Source organism: Orcinus orca, chromosome 1 (assembly GCF_937001465.1).
Source record: "Orcinus orca chromosome 1, mOrcOrc1.1, whole genome shotgun sequence".
In the NCBI taxonomy this organism is placed as follows: Eukaryota; Metazoa; Chordata; class Mammalia; order Artiodactyla; family Delphinidae; genus Orcinus; species Orcinus orca.
In genome coordinates this window covers 56,201,051-56,224,431 of record NC_064559.1, presented here as the reverse complement: position 1 = coordinate 56,224,431, position 23,381 = coordinate 56,201,051, and the positions used below count along the sequence as shown (strand labels likewise).

General features: G+C 38.8%; 1 protein-coding gene across 10 annotated transcripts in view; it reads left to right on the top strand.

The window, feature by feature from the left end:
• RABGAP1L (RAB GTPase activating protein 1 like) overlaps positions 1-23,381 on the top strand; it is a 684,401-nt gene that overhangs the window by 469,648 nt on the left and 191,372 nt on the right. The window lies entirely within an intron of this gene.

Below are 23,381 nucleotides of genomic sequence, written 5' to 3'. Positions count from 1 at the left end.
GCTCCCAGGTTTTTATCGTGTTCTGGGACAATGCTTGGGAGTTGGAGTCAATAAGATGTATATTTGTTCGTTTAATAATTTAGCACTTTGAATTTTCCCTTTGAATTTTTATTTTTTCAGAAATCTCTCCTGGGTTGAGGTTTTTATGTTACGATTCATGTTAGGATTGATAGAGGCTCACACCTCTATTAAACAGCTTTATTTCAAAATTGGTTTGCAGTAGACTTTTTATAAATTAGGATACTTCTTTCTTCTTTTATTTCCTCACACAATTTTTCACCAGCAAGGCTGGATCAAAAGTAACTTTCTCACCTAAAGTGAATTTTCAAAATGAGGTCTTTTAAATTACCTGTCACTGTTATGAAGCTAATTAGAAAATTTGAGTTATTTCAAAAAGATATCAATTTTGACAGCTTGACCTTTATGACTTTTTTGCCATTCTTTCACTGATGCATGCTGCCATCTGCTGTTTGTGGGAAGTAGATTATAGTTTGAATCATGAGGCAGAAAAGATATATAATGTCTAAAAGAAGAATGCAAAAATAGATGAAATGGAAAAATACAGGAGTATGACCTGTTTGAAACTTTGAGGCCTATGGTTTATTTGCTTATTTTTTTAATGTAAAATAATTTTTTAACTAATTTATTTTATTATGTATTAAGATATCATGTAAAACTGGTAGAAACATAGCTATGTGTTTTAAAAACAATGTCTTAGAGAATTTGATTAATTCAAAGAAGAAAATTTAAAACGATAATTCTACTAACCATGAGATAATTAATATTAACATGTAAAATCATTTTAAAAATCTGGTTATCTCTAGTATTTACATGAATCACAAGATTTTATGCTCATTTTATTGTCTTAATTTTGCTTTCTTGCTCATATGTCTTAGGTTTCCTCTTACAGTAGCACGGTTCTTGGCCCAGAATAAATAATCGGTAAACATTTGTTTGTTGGTCGATTAAGCTTCACTTGGTTTGGTTTTTATGACTACATTGGGCAGCTTTTCTGAAATCCTTCTCCTGGCCTTGTTGTAGAAGCAGAGCTTGGAGTGAGAAAGACCTGGTCTCCCAGCCAGGCACTGCTGCTTACAGGCTGTGTAGCCCTGGGCAAATCATTTCACTTCTTAGCAGCTCTCTTTCCTCCTCTGTAAAAGGAAGATAATACTATCCATCTTTTGGGTTGCTGTGAGAATTAAATGAGGTAATACTTGTCACATGCCTGGCACAGTCCTTTCTTTTTGTTAAAACGTTATTATGTAAAAACAAAGAAAAAGTTATTATGTTCAAATTCAGTGAGTTTCCTTTTTACCTTAAAGATACCTTTGTCAAGAGTCAGATTTTGTTATTATAAAATCCAAAGAAGATATACAGATTGCCAAAAAACACATGAAAGGTTGCTCAATATCAGTAATCATTAGAGAAATGCAAATCAAAACCACAATGAAGTATCACCTCACACCGGTCAGAATGGCCATCATCAAAAAATCGACAAACAATAAATGCTGGAGAGGGTGTGGAGAAAAGGGAACCCTCCTACACTGTTGGTGGGAATGTAAATTGGTACAGCCACTATGGAGAACAGTATGGAGGTTCCTTAAAAAACTAAAAATAGAACTACCATATGACCCAGCAATCCCACTACTGTGCATATACCCTGAGAAAGCCATAACTCAAAATGAGTCATGTACCACAATGTTCATTGCAGCTCTATTTACAATAGCCAGGACATGGAAGCAACCTAAGTGTCCATTGACAGATGAATGGATAAAGAAGATGTGGCACATATATACAGTGGAATATTACTCAGCCATAAAAAGAAACAAAATTGAGTTACTTGGAGTAAGGTGGATGGACCTAGAATCTGTCCTACAGAGTGAAGTAAGTCAGAAAGAGAAAAACAAATACCACATGGTAATACATATATATGGAATCTTAAAAAAAAAAAAAACGGTTCTGAAGAACTTAGGGGCAGGACAGGAATAAAGATGCAGACATAGAGAATGGATTTAAGGACACGGGGAGGGGGAAGGGGAAGCTGGGACAAAGTGAGAGAGTGGCATGGACATATATACACTACCAAATGTAAAATAGATAGCTAGTGGGTAGCAGCCGCATAGCACAGGGAGATCAGCTTGGTGCTTTGTGACCACCTAGAGGGGTGGGATAGGGAGGGTGGGAGGGAGGTACAAGAGGGAGGGGATATGGGGATATATGTATACGTATAGCTGATTCACTTTGTTATACAGCAGAAACTAACACAACAATGGAAAACAATTATACGCCAATAAAGATGTTAAAAAAATCCAGTAAAAGGAAAAAATTTAAAAACAAAACAAAAAATCATAAGCTCTTCCATTCGAAGGAACTTTAGCAAGTGGGTCTCAAATTTTATTATGCATTTGAATCACCTGGTGATCCTATTTAACTGCTAATTCAGATTCCGGTTGGTGTTTCTGGGATATGGAACCAAAGAGTCAGCACATCCAACTCACTCTTAGGTGATGCTGATAATGTCTCCACAGAGCACACTTTGTGTAGCAAGGCTTCAGAGAACAACAAACAAACAAAACAACTGGTAAAGCTCCCATTTTTCCTTCCACACATTTAATCTCATGTACGAACCATCAGACCTACATTTCTTTGTAGAGGAGAAAGGAAATCCAGAGTCTGTCTCCAGAAGACATGCAGACTAATTTCTTACTCTTCACTCTCAGCAGTAACATTGTTTAGAGAATGACATTCAAGACCTAATTGCCCAAGCACTCTAACCTCCAAATACTTCATTGGAACCAATTCAAAATTCAACATCAATCTTTATTTCTATTTGTAATTTGTTACCCATTTATATTGTCTTTAAAATTTAAGCAAATTAGTTTCAATGTAAGTTCTAGAACAATAACTTGAATTAAGTAAGTCTTTTTTTTGGTGCAGTGAGTATACAGTGCTTCTCCCTTGATGTTTGAATTTTGCCCCACACTGGTTGATTGTGTTTAAACCTGAATACTCAGTGAACCAGTGTGGGTTCACCAGGATATAATGTCTGTCCACATATTCTCTGAGAAGGAATGGCTTTGATTTTACCCAGGCATAGAGTTGTTCACACTTGAGGGATCATCCAGCCCAGTCACACAGTTTCAGGGTCCTAAAGAAGATTAAAGCAGGCATAAAATAAATTCTGCTTTGGGACATATGAATTTGATTTAAAAAGTAAAAATTATTGCCTGGAGAATAATTTAATGGGCAGAACATTTTTTCCAAATTCAATATTAAGTGGAAGAACAACATTGCCCTTTTTGCCTGCCTCCCTCGAGGTGTTTCTAACAGCAACCTCCTTTTTTTTTTTTTTTTTTTTTAAATAAAATCCTGCTTTTACCTAGTGCCGCTCACTGCCCTGAGAAGCATTGCTCTGAGACTACTAAAAGGTCATGAGGGCCACTAGGAATTGTATAGACAGTTTTTACTGTCATCCTATCTGCAGACAAGTAGATATCCCTCTAAAATGAGTGCTTAGGATGTCTCAAAAAGCAACTTCCTACTTTGGTAACTTTTTCAGTGTTTTTAATTCTCTTGCTTTTCTCAACATTTTTGAAAAATAGATTACAATGCCTTTTTGACAAGTATTTTTTCAAGTGGCTAATCAGAAAACAAAACAAAGCAAAAATGAAACCTTTATAACATAGATCTCCAACTTGAGAATTTTCTTTTTCATACTGTTCCTGGCAGTCCATCTTTACTTTTATTAATGAACTCACCCACCATTTAAGTTTTCAAGGTGCCTGGAAATTCCTCTAGTCTCAAAAAGGCTAGATTCTATAGGCATATTCTGTAAATGAGTCTTGGTTTCCAGACTCTGGCCCTGGTAATATTGGTGCCTTTCTTGCTACATCTTCTGGTGAACCAGAACTTAAAAGACAGCTGTATCTCTATAAATCAATCTGTTCTCTATTTGAAACCAGAAAATCAAGCGTGTCTACTATATTTAAATCATAAAGAATCATGGATTGTTCGACTTGGAAAGTACTCTATGGGTAGTTTAAGGCAATAGCCCTTATTTAAAAAGAAGAAGACTTGTGTAAGTATGGCAGGACAAGCTCTGAGATCCATGGCTGATCTTAAATTCAAAGCAGGAGAAGGCAGTTTGGTATTAGGAATTAAATTGAATACTTTGAGTATAGTAGGTAACTCTTCAAAAGCTGTCTGCACTATTTGGACCGATGCTACAGTATACTATCTAATTGCATTTTTTATTAGGAGATTTATGAAGGCCTTGAAGAGAGTTCATAGATAAACAGTGAGATAATTTACAATTAGTATATATGAGGACTGATTAAAGGAATTAAGACTATTTAAACTTGAAAAGGGTACATTCAAAAGTATCTCAGTGACATGAAAAATTGCAATCAGGTGTTCTCCATTTCCTTTGAGGACAGAACAAAAGGAAGTAAATATATACTATAGTAAAAGGAACAGCAGTTAGACGTGAAGCAGATCCACACAGTGAAGCCAGTAAACTCTGCAGTAGAAGGAATATTTGGCTTCCTGGTTATCCTCCTCAAATTCTCTGGTTATTTTCAGTATCTGTTTCCTATGATTGGGATATGACATCTCAAGGCCTGAGTTGGAGGCACCTCTAAGATATCCTGTTCAGCCCAGTGATCTTGCACAGGCTGGCTAATATTGACTGTCAGAGGCAAAATAGCAGCCTATCCATGGCAAACTTCTGACATTATCAGTGCAACCAAGTTCTGTTTTATTTAAATACTTTTTAAAACCTGCAACTAGCCATTAAGGAATAAATACTCAAAGACTAAATTAGTCAGCTTCTATCATTTTCTAAGAAGCGAAACTAGAACCACCTCTCCTCTGTATTCAATTTTAGTTTATTAATCCTTTGATCTCTTTCTCCTGAAGTACTAGCTGCTTCTACTTCCTAGTGATCTAAGCTTTTCCTTTTAAGACTGAGTCTTTGATGTGATCAAATTGATTGGGAGAAAAATTTTTTTCAAGAAGTTATATAAGAAATGTATAGGTCAGCTTTTATCAAAATATGGAGCAAGTTCCTTAAGATCTCGAATAAATGAAATTTCATGTAAAAATTCTGAGAAATTCAGTCTTGAAGACTTTACCATAATAATGTGTTCAGATATGTAATGCTGAGCTGTGTCAGGCATTGTTCTAAGTGCTTTACATATAACTCATTTAATCCTCATAACAACGCTCTGAGATAGGTCGCTTTTATGAAGAAATGGAGGCAGAGAGAGTTTAATTTCTCTAAGTCATCCAGGTAGGAGGAACTGAAAGGTCGCTTCAGACTTAGGAAGGCTGGCTCCAGAGTCCATATCATAACCTCCCACACCCTACTGCGTTTTATGTCTTTAATGTTGCCCAGGTACCTCTCAAACTGACTGTAATGTGGACCAAGGTCTGGACAGTTGCAAGAGGCAAGGAGAGCCAGCAAGCAGTGGAGCACCTGCCTCCCTCTTCAGCTCAGTCTTCTCTGCTCACTTACACTTACCATCTCAGCTCTCCTGGATCCCATGCAGTTGCAGAGTACACCATGCTTCTTTGTTTCTCTCTGACTTTACAGGTGTCATGCTATTGGTTTTCGGTGCCTCCCTCTCAGAACTTTAACCTGACCGATTTGTGTTTATTCCACAAATCTGTTCAAGCATCCACTGCTTTGTGAAGCCTTTCCCAGTTTACCCAAGAGGAACTCATGTTCCTACCTTTGGGCTCCCCCTATGTCATATACATACCTCTTTTGCTGTACTTCTATTCATTCATTTGACAAACTATTTATTTCACACTACTATGTGCCAAGCACTCTTCTAAACAATGGGGAAATCAGTCAGTCCAAGCTTCTGAATTAATGAAGCTATCTAAGTTTTTAAAAAAAGCAGGATTTTGAGCAGAGAAATGATTTGATCTATGTCTCTTTTAAAAGGGTCACTTTGGTCAGAAAGAGAAAAACAAATATCGTATATTAATGCATATATGTGGAACCTAGAAAAATGATACAGATGAACTGGTTTGCAAGGCAGAAATAGAGACACAGATGTAGAGAACAAACGTATGGACACCAAGGGGGGAAAGTGGTGGGGGTGGGTGGTGGTGGTGGGATGAATTGGGAGATTGGGATTGACATATATACACTAATATGTATAAAATGGATAACTGATAAGAACCTTCTATATAAAAAATAAAATTTAAAAAAAAATTAAAAAAATAAAAGGGTCACTCTGGTTGCTGTTTTGACAATAGATTGTGGAGGGCCAAGAGGTAGTAGGGATACCAGAAGGCTATTGCATTAATCCAGGTCATGAGGGGATGGTGGCTTGGGCTAGGGTGGGAGAGATGATAAGAAATAGTTGATAAGAAATAGTTGAATTTTGGATATATTTTGAATGTAGATTCTACAAGATTTGCTGATGGATTGATTGTGGGTTGTGAGAGAAATAGAGGAAAATTCTAAAGTTTTTTGCATGAACAACTAGAAGAATGCAGTTGCATGTTAACTGAGGTGGCAAAGGTTGGAGGAAGAACAGGTTTGTGGGAAAAATAAAGAGTTCAGATTCAGACATATCCTATTCCTATATGGCCTTACAAACAGAGATCTTGAGGTAGCTGGATAAATGAGTCTGAATTCAGAGGAGATAGTGAGGCTAAAGATGCTGATTTTGGAGTCATCAGTATATAGTATGTATTTAAAGAGGACTTGATGGGGTCACCTAGGGAGTGAGTGTCAATAAAGGAGGATCAAAGACTGAAGCTGTGGCACCCAACATTAAACAAGAAAGTATGGAGAATCCTGCAAAGGAAACTGTAGTGGGCAGCCTGATGGGGAATCATCTCATGCCTTTACTAGAGCATGTAATGCTCAAGGACAGGACTGTGGTTTATTTATCTTTAGAGTTCCTACTACAGATGTTGGTAAGTGTTAGTATATTGAAAGAAAGGATAGCTCTTAGCAGGAACACGAAGCATGACTATAAGGACCCCAGAAAAGGGTAGTATTCAGAATGGAAGGTAGGTCCACTAAAGCTCCCTACCCAATTGGGTAGGATTTGGAAGCAGGACCTCATTTCCAAAGAGGGGACTAGTAACAGTAAAATAAGGTCCCTGTCCTAAAAACGCCTGGAGAATTGAGCAAGTTCTCAAGACAGCAACTTAGACAAAGGTAACAGTTCAGAACCAGAATTCAATAAGGAGATGAAAACTTGGTCTTAGGAGAAGGTCAGATATCATCTATTATAAATGAGGCACAAGATGAGATGAGCTAGAATCAAACCTATCTTGATACTCAGCCTCTTAAATACTGGCTTGTAGAAATCCTTACTCTTCTTTGAGACTGAGGCCATGTGCTAAAACCTCTAAGAATCAATGCACTAAGAATCAGAATCTTACAGGGTGGGATTCAGGAAGTGAACTTTCAACAAACCCCCCTTTATTATTTTTAACCAGTGTTCCGCATTTTATTATTTAAGAATCTTAACTCACAGAGAGGTTAAGACACTTACCTAAGCCAGTTGGTGGCAGAAATGGAATTATGATACAGATGTTTTAACTCCTGCTCTGAAACTTTCGGTTTACAGCATTAATGAATTTCTACAGTGAATTTCCAGATTGTTTACTAGGAGGCTTAATTTACTATGTTTAAATGGGAATGAATTTCACAGGGCTTCTGGAATTTTTCCCTATAATTATAGAATTTTTGCAGCAACTACTATATTTCTGTTGCTACAGTGTCCTTTATTAATTAGGTCTCTTTGATTTGTTATAGCTCTCACTTTTAACTTGTTTGTTTTTGTTTTGTCATTTAGTAGATCTCAGACCAAATTAACTGAACTAATTCGTCTGTCTTTTCTTAAATGGAGACATCTCATCACTATGGCAGGCAGATCTGTGATTTCTAGTATAGTTCCTTGATGTGAGGCCAGGATTTCTTGGAAAAGAACTTCCAGTATAAGTGATTCAATTATGTGCCTCCTTTAGATAGATACCTTTCTTTTGGTCAGCTCTTAATAAAGGAACAAGCTCTCCCCATCCATTTTATAGCTTAGCATAATTGTGAATGACCTGAATTATATCCTAGAGCAATCAAATGACTATACTTATGGTACCTGAAGTCCTCGCTGTTTTACTCCATGATAGCTCATTACTAACAAAAAATGATTTGCGGGCTTCCCTGGTGGCGCAGTGGTTGAGAGTCCGCCTGCCGATGCAGGGGACACAGGTTCGTGCCCCGGTCCGGGAAGATCCCACATGCCACGGAGCGGCTGGGCCCGTGAGCCATGGCCACTGGGCCTGTGCGTCCAGAGCCTGTGCTCCGCAACGGGAGAGGCCACAACAGTGAGAGGCCCATGTACCGCAAAAAAAAATAAATAAAAGATTTGCTGCATAAATCATAGTACTTAATTGAAAATATACTAGAAGCTCATTTACCTTTTGCTTTCTAAAAAAGTGGATAATCATTATAGCTCACGGGTCAGAGGTGGTAGATTTTACATATCCATGATGTATGAATGGATAGGTGGAAAAGGGAAAATTATACTCTAAATTATTAAGATTGCTGTGCAAAAATGCTTGACTAGGAACATCATAGAGCTATAGAAATAGGACCTTTGCCAACTTATAACTGTTTTTGTATTCAAGGAAAATCAATTGCTCATCAGAATATTTTGTTACATTTAAAAATGTGTCATTTCTGTATTGTAAACATTTTTAGTTTCAAAATTAAGTTTTCAGGTTGCAGTAAAAAATTATTAATTTCAAAACATGTATATTGTCTTTTCTAGTAAAGAATGTGGTTTCTCGTCAAGCAGGTAATATGTATTTATGTTAAAATTTGGGGCACATTTGTAATTGATGAGCAAATGTTGATTTTCATTGGGTTTTTTTTTGGTTTTTTTTTTTTGGCCATGCTGCTCGGCACACGGGATCTTAGTTCCCCAACCAGGGATCAAACCCGTGCCCCCTGCACTGGAAGTGCAGAGTCTTAACCACTTGACCGCCAGAGAAGTTCTGATTTTCATTGGAATTTTTAAAGAAAATAATATTGATAGGTTGTTTTCTCTGAAATTTTTTCTATTACCAGTTTCATAAAATTGACCTGCTAAATTGACTTTTTTTTTTGCTTAGTTGTTCATTATATGCTGTTCTTTTCTCACCATTAATCTGCCAAATTTTATCACTTTCAAATTTTCCTGTTTGCATTTTTATTAAGCTTAACTCATTTCATCGTTATTTCCTGTAGATTTAAAAATAGCCAATTGTATAACTAACACAACATTGTAAAGCAATTATACTCCAATAAAGATATTAAAATTAATTAATTAAAATAAAATAGCCAATTGTATAGTTTCCTATTAAAACAGAATAATACCACCTGTATATAAATATGTACACATATATACATGGACATAAATCACTGAAGACATTTGTGAAATTTGACACAAGTAACCTGTTTTCAACAACATTCAAAGGGACCACTTATTTTTTTTTCTACTGGTGGGGTATATACACTAGCCTGCAGTGGATCCCAGCATTTATGTTTTTATTAGTCATTTTCTCAGATATGCATCATATCTCTCTTTTTTTGCTGTACTCATTGAAATAAAAGGTCAGATATTTTCCATTATAAAATTCATCCATGCTAGAGGTTGTGAGTTTTCTATACATTATATTTTAGTTTTGATTTATGTTAGAGTTATGTTCATATTTTATAGAGAATATAGTATGCTTTTTTAGAATTTGTCATATATTCATTTTTAAATGCATAAAATATAATTTACCTTGATATTTTAAGTACTTGATGAGATTTTTTGTATAATTCAAATAAAATCTGATATATTGATTTACTCGCTGTAGGAAGCATCAACTATCTTTTTTTTTTTTTTGCGGTACGCGGGCCTCTCACTGTTGTGGCCTCTCCCGTTGCGGAGCACAGGCTCCGGACGCGCAGGCTCAGTGGCCATGGCTCACGGGCCCAGCCGCTCTGCGGCATGTGGGATCTTCCCGGACCGGGGCACGAACCCGTGTCCCCTGCATCGGCAGGTGGACTCTCAGCCACTGCGCCACCAGGGAAGCCCCAACTATCTTTTCTTAGTGGATTATTACCTACATGAATATACTTAAAGGACCATTCATTAGAGAATTGAATATGTTCCAGTTTTTTTATAACACATGATTGGTATTAATAGATTATGGAGAGATTATTTAACATCTTCATTTATTTGACCACAATTTCTAAAAATCTATACTGAGCACCATATCAGTCTTTTTTTTAAAGATATATATATATATTTTTTTTTAAGATATATTTTTGATATATATTTTTAAGATATATTCTATTTCTTTTTTAAAAATTAATTAATTAATTTTTATTTTGGACTGCGTTTAGTATTCGTTGCTGCGTGCGAGCTTTTCTCTAGTTGCGGCGAGCGAGGGCTACTCTTGGTTGCGGTGCACGGACTTCTCATTGTGGTGGCTTCTCTTGTTGCGGAGCATGGGCTCTAGGTGCGCAGGCTTAGTAGTTGTGGCTTGCAGGCTCTAGAGAGCAGGCTCAGTAGTTGTGGCTCACGGGCTTAGTTGCTCCACGGCATGTGGGATCTTCCTGGACCAGGGCTCGAACCCCTGTCCCCTGCATTGGCAGGTGGATTCTTAACCACTGTGCCCCCAGGGAAGTCCAGTTGCTTCTGTTTCTATCATCATCATCATCATCTTCAGCTAGATTCCCTACCTTTTAATTAAATAATGCTGTAATGCAACTCACAGTATTTTTAGTGACATTTAATTTCGATGTTTGACTTTAAGAACGTTCCACATGTGACCTTTAGAAACATTTAAAATATTATGAAATAGCCAAAAGCAGACTTTGAGTTTTAAGATGTGCTTGTTAGAGGCATTGTGTGGTGATTCCCACACCTGGCTGCATATTATAATCACCTGGCCCCACCCAGATCAATAAAATTAGACCTTGGGGTGTTAGGAAAGCTCCCTAGGTGATTCTAATGAGCAGTTGGCTTGCATTAGGTAATGCTCCGCTCTCAGTCTGAATTCAAATTAGAGGCTCTTGGAAAATTCTTAAAAATACAAGTGGCCAAGCTGTACCCTCGAGATTTTTTATTTCTTTGATCTGAGGTGGAACTCCTGCATTTGTGTGTTATAAAAGCATCCCAGGTGATTCTAATAAAAAGCCTGGACTGAGAACCACTCATCTAATGACAAAGAACTGGATTAGAGTCAGGAAGCTTGCCATTCCAGTTCTAGTTCTGTGAATTAAAATAAATCACCTAGCATATTTGAGCTTCCTTTCTAAAATGGAGGTATTACTATCAGCTTGTCTATGAACAGATATTGTTACAGTTGAATGAGACAGTGTACTCAGAAGTTCTTTTCAGTAAAGCCTATATGAGATGGTAGCAATTAAGGTTTACCATGGAATGGCGTCTGTAAAGTGGTGTGTTCAGTTTGGTACTAAGTCCTGTGTGGTTGTTGGCAGAAAGAAGCTACATCTATCTCAGAGGCAGAAAGAAATTTGGGCTCCTTGGTTATCCCCAGGGTATATCATTCTGATTTTTAAAGTTTGCACTGCATTTTTATTCAGACCAGGCTGCTAGTGGCTCTGGGTGGTAGGGGCCAGGCAGTAGAGAGAAAGATGGAGCTGCCCCATCTGGAGATTTTTAAAATTTTGTAAATTCCTGTAATTAGTAATATTCTTCTTATACCTTGACAGAGACATGGTGGGCAACAGTGGAGTTGTTTACCTGGTTTAAGTTTTCAGACTCGTTTTCAGTGCTTTCCTCCTGTATCTCTTCTACGTCTACTGTCCCTAGTGTTTAAGCTTCACCAACATTTACCCATATACTGAGTGAGGACAGAGAAGGAGAAGGGGTCTACAAAGATGAATACACTCACTAATGGTTTCCCACCATGACACAAACCTCAAGACTTCAGCCATGGAGGGGTAAGAATTAACTATGCAGGACCTTCCGTGGTGTGTTAGTCTAGGTGCAGCCATTCACTGGATTCATCAGCCAAGCAAAATTACATACAATTTCTTTTTTTTTAACGTTAACAGCTGTTACTTTTTTAAAATTTTATTTATTTATTTTTATTTTTGGCCGTGTTATGTCTTTGTTGCTGCGCATGGGCTTTCTCTAGTTGCGGCGAGCACGGGCTACTCTTCATTGCGGTGCGTGGGCTTCTTGTTGCAGTGGCTTCTCTTGTTGCGGAGCACAGGCTCTAGGCATGTGGGCTTCAGTAGTTGTGGCATGTGGGCTCAGTAGTTGTGGCTCACGGGCTCTAGAGCGCAGGCTCAGTAGTTGTGGTGCACGGGCTTAGTTGCTCTGCGGCATGTGGGATCTTCCCGGACCAGGGCTCGAACCCGTGTCCCCTGCATTGGCAGGTGGCTTCTTAACCACTGTGCCACCAGGGAAGCCCCTACATACAATTTCTTGAGGTTTTTAAATCCTCTCAACTGTATATTTGACTGAAAATTCTTGAGTTTTGTTTTTTGGTATGATTCTGCTTTGAGAGTACTTAAAATATCAGTTCCTTTTTATCTCTGAAGACCGTGATTAATGTGTAATTGGTTTGTTTTTCCTGATGCACTATAACCTAGTTTTCAGATTTGGAAAGAAGTAATGAACCTTCTGGGACAGAAAAAGATGAAAGATAACATGTATGTATTTTAGTGTTACTCTCCAGGAGCTCAATTTTTACATTTAAAAAGGAACTGAGCATAACATGTTTATCTTTCCAAATAACCTGAAAAGGAGGCTCAACAACCAAAAAAAAAAGTATGTAGTTAATATCAAGAAATTGTGGAAACAAATTAGTTTGAAGAACATTTCATGAATTTTAATTCTCATTCAAGGTTTTTTTCCTTGATCCTAACAACCCTATTCATTTCATCAATTCATTCAACTAATTCTGAGCACCTACTCTGTTCCAGGTAGTGTCCCAAGAGATGGAAATATACCAGTAAAGACACAGGCAGGGTTCTGCCCTCATGTAACTTACAGGGAGATAGAGACCGGTAAATGAGTAGTTACGCAGCAGTAGAATGAGTGCTGTGATATGGAGAACATAGGTGCTTTTAAAGATCACTACTGAGGAGTACCTAACCCAGCAATGAAAAGCCAAAAAGCCTCCCAGAGGAATTAGTGTCTAATCCCAGACCTAGACAAGGGGAACAGTAACTAAGAGAAGAGGGAAAAATGTTCCAGGTAGAGAAAAACACCATACAGTAAGGTCCAGAGGTTCAGGGCATGGTCTAATATGGGGGAATTCCTTGAGAAGAACCTATTTTTCATTTCCCCATAGCTAAGAGATGACTAAGGAGGGTGGGATTTGGGGGGAGTGGGTACCACCAGTGAAATCCCTACAAGCAGCAGGGAGGAAAGTGCCATTCCCTCTTGACATCGTGCATGATGGTACATGACACGGTAGCAGCCTACTGAGAGAGTTATCAAGGAAGACCTTGTAGTTTACCGGTAGGTCTAAATCTTCTGGTTGAGATTCCCTGGATTAGCACCGTAAAGGAAAAAAACCTGCTTTTCCCTCCTGCTGTAGGGGAAAATCTCAGTTCAGTGTTATCTCCTGTGTTTCTTCTCTGTGTGTCTCCTTTGCTCTCATACTCCTAGCACACTCACACAGAACACTTCACTTCTGACGCTTTTAGTCTCCAAATGCTTGGATGTTTTTCCCCACACCAAGCAGTTCTCTGCAACACCAGCTGGGTGCCCTACAATTTAACTCAATTCCAACACTATCTACCTGGATATAGTGTCAGATCCCACAGGTTAAAGGCTCAGTCCCACAGCACCGTGCTCCCACCCTACTTCAGATGCCAGTTGCAAGTGATAGGTCCCCAGGTTACCCACAATTCTGTCCATTTTGGCTACAAATCAGAGGTTCTCATGACCCCCTCCCCAAGTTCAGTTAATTAGCTAGAGGGGCTCATAGAGCTCAGGGAAACATTTACTTACCTTTCCCAGTTTATTAAAGGATATGATAAAGGATACAGATGAATAGCCAGATGAAGAGATACATAAGACAAGGTCTGGGAATGTCCCAAGCACAGGAGCTTTTGTCCCCACGGAGTTTGGGGTACATTACTCTCCCCGTGTGGATGTGTTCGCCAGCCTAGGAGCTCTCCAAATCCCATACTATTGGGATTTTTATGGAGGCTTCATAACACAGGCTTGGTTGATCATTAACTTCATTTTCAACCCTTCTCCCTTCTCAAGAGAGTGTGGGCCAGGTCCGGAAATTCCAAGCTTCTAATCATGGCTTGATCTTTCAGAGACCAGCCCTCATCCAGGAGCCATCCAGGAATCCACCCACAGTTCTTGCTTCACTAGAACAAAAGACACTCCTGTCACCCAGGAAATTACAAAGCTTCCGAGAGCTCTGTGTCAGGAACTAGTGTCAAAGACGAAATATTCGAACAGAGATGCTCCGAGTGTTCTTATCACTTTGGAAATTACAAGGGTTTCTGGAGCTCTGTGCCAACAACCCGGGCAGAGGCCAATATGTATTTTCTATTGTCTCACAAGCATATATTTAATGCCACTCAAGTTGATATATTAATATATACCTTGTAATGATAAATTGATACACTCTCATGTATCTCTTAGCTAATGGTCTTCTGGAGCCATGTTTAGTCTGAAGATGCAGTATTAAAATATCTACATTGTTAATTCAGCTAACCTTTAAAATAATCTTATTCTGACTTTAAATTAATAGCTTCAAATTTGAGGAAAATGTATAGTGTACCATGGTCATTTCAAACACTATCTCTGGAGACAGACTGCCTGTCTTGAATCCCAGCTTCAAACATTTGTGTGTGATCTTGGGTGAATTAATGAACCTTCAGCAACTTGTTTCAGCTTCCACATCTCTCATACATCTACATCTCTCTCATCTCTCATTTTTTTTATTTTAAAAGAAAGGCGGGGGTGTAGGTACAAGAACTCTAACAGAGTTCCTATACCTTCTGGCTTCTGGGTGAGTTGGGTCAAGGGAAACTCTAGCAGGAGATTGGAGGAAGGAGAGAATCAAGATCAGCTGGTAGTTAGGAATTGGTGAGAGTACTTTGTCCTTATGAAGGGAATCAAAAACATCCCTGCAGGGGCTTCCCTGGTGGCGCAGTGGTTGAGAGTCCGCCTGCCGATGCAGGGGACACGGGTTTGTGCCCCGGTCTGGGAAGATCCCTCATGCCGTGGAGGGGCTGGGCCCGTGAGCCTTGGCCGCTGAGCCTGCGCGTCCGGAGCCTGTGCTCCGCAATGGGAGAGGCCACAACAGTGAGCGGCCCACGTTCTGAAAAAAAACAAACCCAAAAAACAGAAAAAACCACCCCTGCAGCCTGGGATCACTGACTGATAACTGTAGCTAGAAGACAGCATAATCCAAGGCACATCATGACTTGAAGGGATTTGAGGAGAACAGAAAGATGATTGCCAGTGTCCATTGCCAGTAGGACATCTTTATAGGAACTACAAAGTGCTTTCCAGGTTACACCTCTCCTTTTTACCCAGGGGTGATATGTTGTCTGTTTACATTTTTATCTCCTATCCTAGTCTGGAAGTCCCTTGGTAGAGGGATGATTTACCCATCCTTGTAAACATACAAGTGCTTGTATATGCTAAGCAGTTCTCAGAATGCCTGGTACACAGATTTCATGAATACTTGTCAAAAGCTATAATTTAATTTTTTTCTCTTATTTTATATGCCTTGCTTCTGAAAGGTTTATTTCATTCAGATGACACTAACCTCTAAGAATTCTTCCCAGAGTCACTCATAATTAAGGACTCAGACTTTATAGATATACCTGTTTTCAGTACTTCACTCAAAAAACAAATCCAAGTCAAGCAAAGATAATCACCCACAACCAGACAGATGCATTCCTGTTACATTCACTTTTCATCCCTCTCCATTCTTGAACTCTTCTTCACCACTCTACTTATGAAAAATTAACAAATGATTCTATAACAAAAATGGACAATATATAATACAACTGGGGGAAAGGAAGGGTGGGAATCATCCAAGTTTTGTTAGATTTTATAATATATTAGTGAATTAGTAGTAGACATAAGGGAGGACTTATCCCTGAGGGTTTTGAAACATTAGGACTTACAGTGAATTTGTATTCAAGGCTGCTGTGAAAGTCCCCGAAATCTTTTTTTTAAAAGCTCCTTCTTGGTTTTCAGTGCTACAATCCTGACCTCTAGTGGAAATCCAGAAACAAACCAAAAGCCAAAACATCACATCATTTTACTTATTACTCCATCAAAGCCCATCATTTAGTCATCCTAAAAAACTGAACTTGTAAAGTGCTTACAATACGAGAAACACAGAATAAAGTAAAATACATTTTGGCTGACATTTACAGCATTCTTGTTATAGGAACTATATTTAAGAGCAGCCAGTATTTACTTCTTTATATTTGCATGGTAATTATCTGTCACTCTCTTTTTTCTGTGGAAAAAAAATGCATTGCTTTATAAATCACAGAAGTAAGAAATTTAACAAAGAGAAGCTGAAGGGTTTCTTCTCAGGTTACCTGATGTGCATAACAAACTACATCAAACCTGAGTGGCTTTAAAACAATGATCTTAGAGCAAGACATAGTGATATTATGTAGCCTCCTGATGTGATGCGCTGACACAATATTGCTTCTGTGGTATATGTGCCAAGAATACATAATCTAAGTTTAATCATAAGGAAACATCAGAAAAATCAAATTGAGGGGCATTCTACAAAATAACTGGCCAGTACTCTTTAAAAAAGTGTCAAGTTTGTGGAAGACAAAGACTGAATACCGTCCCAGATGCAAGACTAAGGAGACATGACAACTATTGGATCCTGGACCAGAAAAAAGACATTCGTGGGACATTGACAAAATTTGAATATTATTTTCTTGGTTTTGATAGTTATACTGTGGTTATGTAAGATGTTAACATCTGATAAAGCCAGGTGAAGGGTATGCAGAAACTCTTGGTCCTATTTTTGCAAATTTTTTCTAAACCTGAAATTATTTCAAAATGAAAGGGGTTTAAAAATTTTAAATAGCCATTTATTTTGTTGACAATTTCATAAGTCAGGAATTTGAGAAGAATTTAGCTAATGTGCTTCATCTCTGATCTACATGGCATCTGCTGGGGCACCTGAGGCTGGAGGATTCACTTTCAAGATGACATCTTCACTCACATATCTGGCATCTGGGTGATCCTTGCCTCTCCTTCTGTGCATGGCATCTTGTCCTGCAGGTCCCTTCTTCTTTTTTTGGCCTTTTAGAGCATGGGAGTCTAAGTGTAATTGTACTTCTTACATAGTGGCTGGCTTCCAAGAGCAAGCACTCCATGAGATAGGACGTGGAAGCTGTCAGTCTCTTATGGGACCTGGGCCCAGAGTACTGGCATAGCTTCACTTCTACCACATTCTGTTGGTCAAAGCAGTAGCACAGTCTTCCCAGATTCAAGAGGAGAGGATCAAGACCCCACCTCTCAATGGGAGAAGTGTCCAAGAATTATGACTGTCTTTAATTCATAACAGATATCTCACCAAAATCTGCCTGACTTTGCAGTAGAGGTGGAATCAGTGAAAGAAGGCATGGTTTTGTTTTTTGGGGGGGTCAGACATACATAAATTCTAGTCTTGTCTTTACCATTTACTAACAGTGTGATGTCTCCTAACCTCAGTTTCCTCATTTCTAAAATGGTGGCAGTAACACATATGCCATAGAGTTACTGAGAGAATTAGTGAAAAAATATACATAGAAAATGTAAGATGTGGCAGACAATAAATATGTGAACCTAATAATAATCACTAGCATTTAGTGAATACTTAGCAAGTGCTCAATTCATTTGATATGCTTTTTATATGCTGTCTCATTTATTCATTGCCCCTTCCTCGGGTGACGTGTCCCATTGTTGGATGGGCCAGAAAGGGCAGCACCTATTTCCTCTAGCTTTAGTTGTATTTGCCTGCGAGCCTGCTCCATTTACCTGGTTTGATAATTATTCACTGCCTTGTTGTTTGGATTTCCATTTCCACATAGTACTTATTTCCCTTTTATTTTGATCCCTAAGGACCCAGGTGCTGAAGCACTTCTGGCACTTTTTGACACTACCTTTTCAGCATTTGTTCTCAGTGCTGTCAGTGCAGTTTTTGACAGCTTCTCACGCAATCTGTCAGCCCCCTGTGAGCCCACGATTGCCTGCTCATCAGAGCCAAAATGTTCAGTGTCTTTGTTTCAGTGAGTGCTCTGCTGTCAGCCTTCCTTTATGCAAGATTGTGGGTGCTCAGTTGTTGGCCTACCCAGGAACACGATGATCTGCACTTTGGAGCAATTATTTAATTTGGGGCAATTACTTGTAGGTGTTCTTCAAAGTGAAGGTTTTGCCAGGCTGTGACTGAATTTTGCAACAGCAGCTTCGCAATCAGTTAAGGAACTACTCCTTCACACACACAAGGCTGATCTCAGTCTGTTGTCACTGGAGGAAGGTGGTGACCCTTTCTTTTCACGGCAAGCTGAGTTTCTATTGCTTCACATCCTGCAAGCAGTCAGCTAATTTTTGTCTGTTTTCAATATGGAGACAAATAATAAAATTTGGTTTTGGTAGAAGTGACCTATTTGTTATCTTTCTCCTCCCTGCTCTCAAAATGTACTTGCCTTTAAATGGGAAGAATCACTTTAATCCTTTAGGAATTAGAGGCCGCATTAAATAATACCCAACTAAGTGATTCATTCATTCATTCATTCATTCATTTATTCCTTGAGCCATCTTCTCTAATTTAGCGGTTAAGAATATGAGTTCTAGAGTTATACTGTGTAAGTTTAAATCCACTTAATAGTTGTGTGGCCTTGGGAAATTTAATTTGACTTCTCTAAATCTTAATTTTCTTGTGGGTAAAATGGAATTTCAGGTTGTCGTGGGATTAAGTAAGGACATGTTTTTGGTGTAATTAATTTAGATCTTGGCACATAGAAAATATTCAGTGGATGTTGACTCATTTATTATCTTGCACTTGGAGTTAGACTTTGCACTATAAATAAGTAGCCATAACAATGTATTTACTTGTTGTTTTTACTCTTAATAATTCTGCAAATGCTTTAACCCTTTCAATCCTATTAGGAACACTTATTTACCCCTCAGTACCAATCAAATTGCTACAAATTACATATTCCTGAAGGGGGAAGCATCTTGAAAATATATAACAATTTTTTTTCTTTTAAAAATATATCTCAGCTCAATTAGGCAAAAGTTGGACTATGTAAAAGTAGGTGGACAACAAAATAATGGGGGATTTAGTTCATATGGTGGCTTGGGAGAGTGAAAGGTGGTTCGCTTTTAATTTACTTCATTGTTGACTAGCAGGCTGAGGACCAAAGCTTGCATTGACATTGTCATCTTAAAAACAACCTATTGGAACTTCCCTGGTGGCACAGTGGTTAAGAATCCGCCTGCCAGTGCAGGGGACAGGGGTTCAAGCCCTGGTCTGGGAAGATCCCACATGCTGTGGAGCAGCTAAGCCCGTGCACCACAGCTACTGAACCTGCACTCTAGAGCCTGCGAGCCACAACCAGTGAGCCTGCGGGCTGCAGCTACTGAAGCCTATGCGCCAAGAGCCCCTGCTCTGCAACAAGGGAAGCCACCGCAATGAGAAGCCTGTGCACCGCAACAAAGAGTAGCCCCAGCTCGCTGCAACTAGAGAAAGCCCACGCGTAGCAACGAAGACCCAATGCAGCCATAAATAAATATATAAATAAATAAGTAAATTTATTTAAAAAAAAAAAAAAGCAACCTATTTGTAGTGCCCAAATGTTGGCCTGAGGAAGGTTACTGTAATTTAGTGATACCTCTCATTGTATCCCTAAATGGGAATAAATCTTATTTAAAAGAGAAAAATAGATATTTTTAAATATCTGACTAAAGTTCCCTTTTTTATTCTCTTCTTAGGAAATCAGGATACATTTTGTAGTGAAGTAAAGCACTGGGTAGAATAGCAAGTTTTTCCTGATTTCCAACAACTTAGAGGTCTAAAAATACCTTCGTTTGCACAGTCTGGCCACACTATTCTACTTCAGTTGAAGGCTTATGAAGTCTTTACTTTCCTTCATTTTTGTGGATAATATCTAGGGTTTCATGTAAGCAGGTGCAATAATACTTTATTATTATGAACTTATTTAAAGAGTTTACATATATAAAATTTTCTGATAACTGAAAGTTACCTCGTTAGCTTCCCAAACTTAAAGAAAATCTACTTTTTATTTAAAACACAGACTATGCTCCCTTAAGCACGATGTTTCAAATATAATGTAAGCGTTCGTTAACATTGCTGAGATTATCACAGTGAACTAATGTTAACTATTGAAGGGCTATTGGCTCCACTAAATGAGCCCGGATAGCTACACATTTTTTTTAAAGTTTATCTTCTGTTTCTATCAGATCTAATATTTTGATTCTGGCAACTGTCTCAACAGTCTCTGCCCCTAACCCTATCTACCACATACTTTGTCTTTTACTTTGCTGCTTCTGATATCTGTAAACTATAAAATCGTATTACCAAACTAATTCTAAGTGTAAATGAAATTAAAATTGAATAAATTTTTTTCCTGGTATTAGTGAGAGCTATTTTGCTATCTAAAGATTTTTTTTTTCTCCAAGTTCTTGTTTGTGTTTTCCATAGCTCAGTTGTCCAATAGTTTGACTTTGAGATCATTGAAAAACTGTCATTACTGTCATTTGATGGTGATTCTACAAATTGGTCTAGTTAGGTCCATATGGAAAAGAATAAATCCCAGAAAATTTGGGGATAGCTAGTATAGTTCATTCATTTGGTCATCATATAACCCTTATTAAGTACATTACGCCAGCACTGTGTGGTGAAAATGCCCTTAAACTACACATTAGGAGGCTTGGCAAATGATCCTAGCCTGCTACTACTAAATGCATATATAACCTTAGGCTAGTCAAGTTCATATGCTGAAAAATGGGAATCATAATACAGGTTGTTATGTGGATCACTGAGATTTCACTCTTCCTGTGAAAGCAAGCAGGCAGGGGAAATGTTTGGCAGGGAGGTTGAGAACATAGCAGAGTTGGTTGTACTCTGGAGTGGAATACCCTGCAGGGGTTTGGGAAGGAGAGGGAAGAGTAGGAGACTGGTTTAGGAGAAAGGACCAGAGCATTTTTTTTTTTTTGCAGTACGTGGGCCTCTCCCTGCTGTGGCCTCTCCCGTTGCGGAGCACAGGCTCTGGACGCGCAGTCTCAGCGGCCATGGCTCACGGGCCCAGCCGCTCCGCGGCATGTGGGATCTTTCCGGACCGGGGCACGAACCTGTGTCCCCTGCATCGGCAGGCGGACTCTCAACCATTGCGCCACCAGGAAAGCCCCAGGACCAGAGCATTTTGAGGATTAGAGAACAAGAGACAGGAAATGTTTACATTGCCAGCAGTGACTAGAAAAACAAGAGCCAGAGACACTGTGGATTTAGTCCTGATGGCAGCTTGATCAGCACTCAGGTTGTGAGGATTCACTATGCCTAGCCGCTGTGACATGGGGCTGGAGGATATGTGTAGCAGGGCCTACAGGTGGGCAGCAGCTAGCGGGTGAGGACCCAAATTTAGATGAGGAAAGCAAATTCTGCTTAATTGTAACCCTTGTTCTTTTGATTGTGATCGTGGTCTCCTTTTTTTCTCTAATTGTGATCAAAACCAGTGTAGAATCCTTGCTTGGAGTGGTGATGCACTCTGTCAATTTGATTTTGTCTCCTGGCCTGATTATACTTCCTACTGCTTTCTGATTCTTAAAGGATTAACTGAGTACACCCAAAACCTTCAACCAAAGATTTTGTGTTTATCATTCATCCCTTCTTACTATTATGTCATATGTTTGGTAGTTGAATATGAAAGATTAGCATATTATAACAGGAATGCACTCTAATTATGAAACTGAGCAGGACCCTCTGGGGCTCCCGGGCACGGAAACCTTTCTGCGTCCCATGTTCCTTATTTGCAGGGAACAGACTCCAGCCTCTGTGACCTTCCTGAGTCCCCAAAGGCAGATTCCAACAGTTGCTAATCAGAGAAGGGAGAGGATTCAGAGACAAGGGAGGAGCACCAGAGAAGGCCACCTGAGGCCAGATTAAAGAAACCAGAGAAGCCCATCAAGAGATTACCTGAGACCAGATTAAAGGAGTGTAGGCCTTTCACACACCCTAATCTTATCAGCAACCCCACCCTTGAACTGTTGCTGTAAAAGTCACCAAATCCTCCCAGTTGGGACACACAGTTTTTCAGGGCAGGAGCCCGCTGTGTCCCCCTTTGCCTGGCAAAGCAAAAAAACTATTGTTTTCTACTTCACCGAAAACTCTGTCTCTGAGATTCAATTCAGCACTGGTGCACAGAAGCCGAGTTTTCGGCATCAATTACCTAGTCCTAATTCTTGCTTCTGATCTTGGAGACAGTAAAAGGATGGTTTATTAAACGTTCTTTGCATAACACATCTGGTACAGCTCTATATCCAGAAGGTAGATAGATTATATTTGTGACCAAGCTGAAGAGGGCACATCAAATAGACCCTGCACTTATGGGAGATGTCAGCTCAAATTTGAAAGGTCTTTCTTCTCATGTATGATGACTTGCATGACAAGGAAACTGCGTACTCTGTGGCAACTTTGTTTCTGACTCTGTCATCTTGAGCATCTAAGATTCCTGTCTCTTGACTTTAATATCTCAACATTTCTTCAGAGTCATTGGGCTGAACTCAGAGTCAAAATTCAGCCCCAGTACGGCTTCTTAACAAACTATTTAATTTCTTTATTCATGAAGAAATATTGCTCTGGTTTTCAGGAAAAAAGGAACAAGGGAGTCTAGCAAATAGCCCCTAATTACCACCTCTAGCTGTACACATACTACTTGAAAGCAAGCACTAAAACAAACAACACAGTAAGAACAGTAGGGGAAGTCCAGTGTGATGCTTGCAATCTGTCCCAGTTATCAGCAACACTATTTTTCTTTGTTTTGTTTTGTTCGCCACTGGCAGTTTAACCACATCACACAGATAAGACTTAACAAATTTCAATTAATAATTTTAGACTTTGGTGTCACTGCCATTTTGATCAAGGAACTTGACTTTTGCAAGCCCTGAGCCAATTTGTTGTAAAAACAATAATTTTATGTGAGCATTAATTAGATAGCACCTAAAATCTATAATAAGCCTCTCACAGAAGAAAAAATACCTTTAGAAATCTCATGTTTAATTATTATTGTATGTGAAAATGAAAACAGATTTTATTAATGATATACAGAAGTCTTGGGAAAATACTTAATAAAATCGTGATAGATGTGACAGTATTGATTTTGA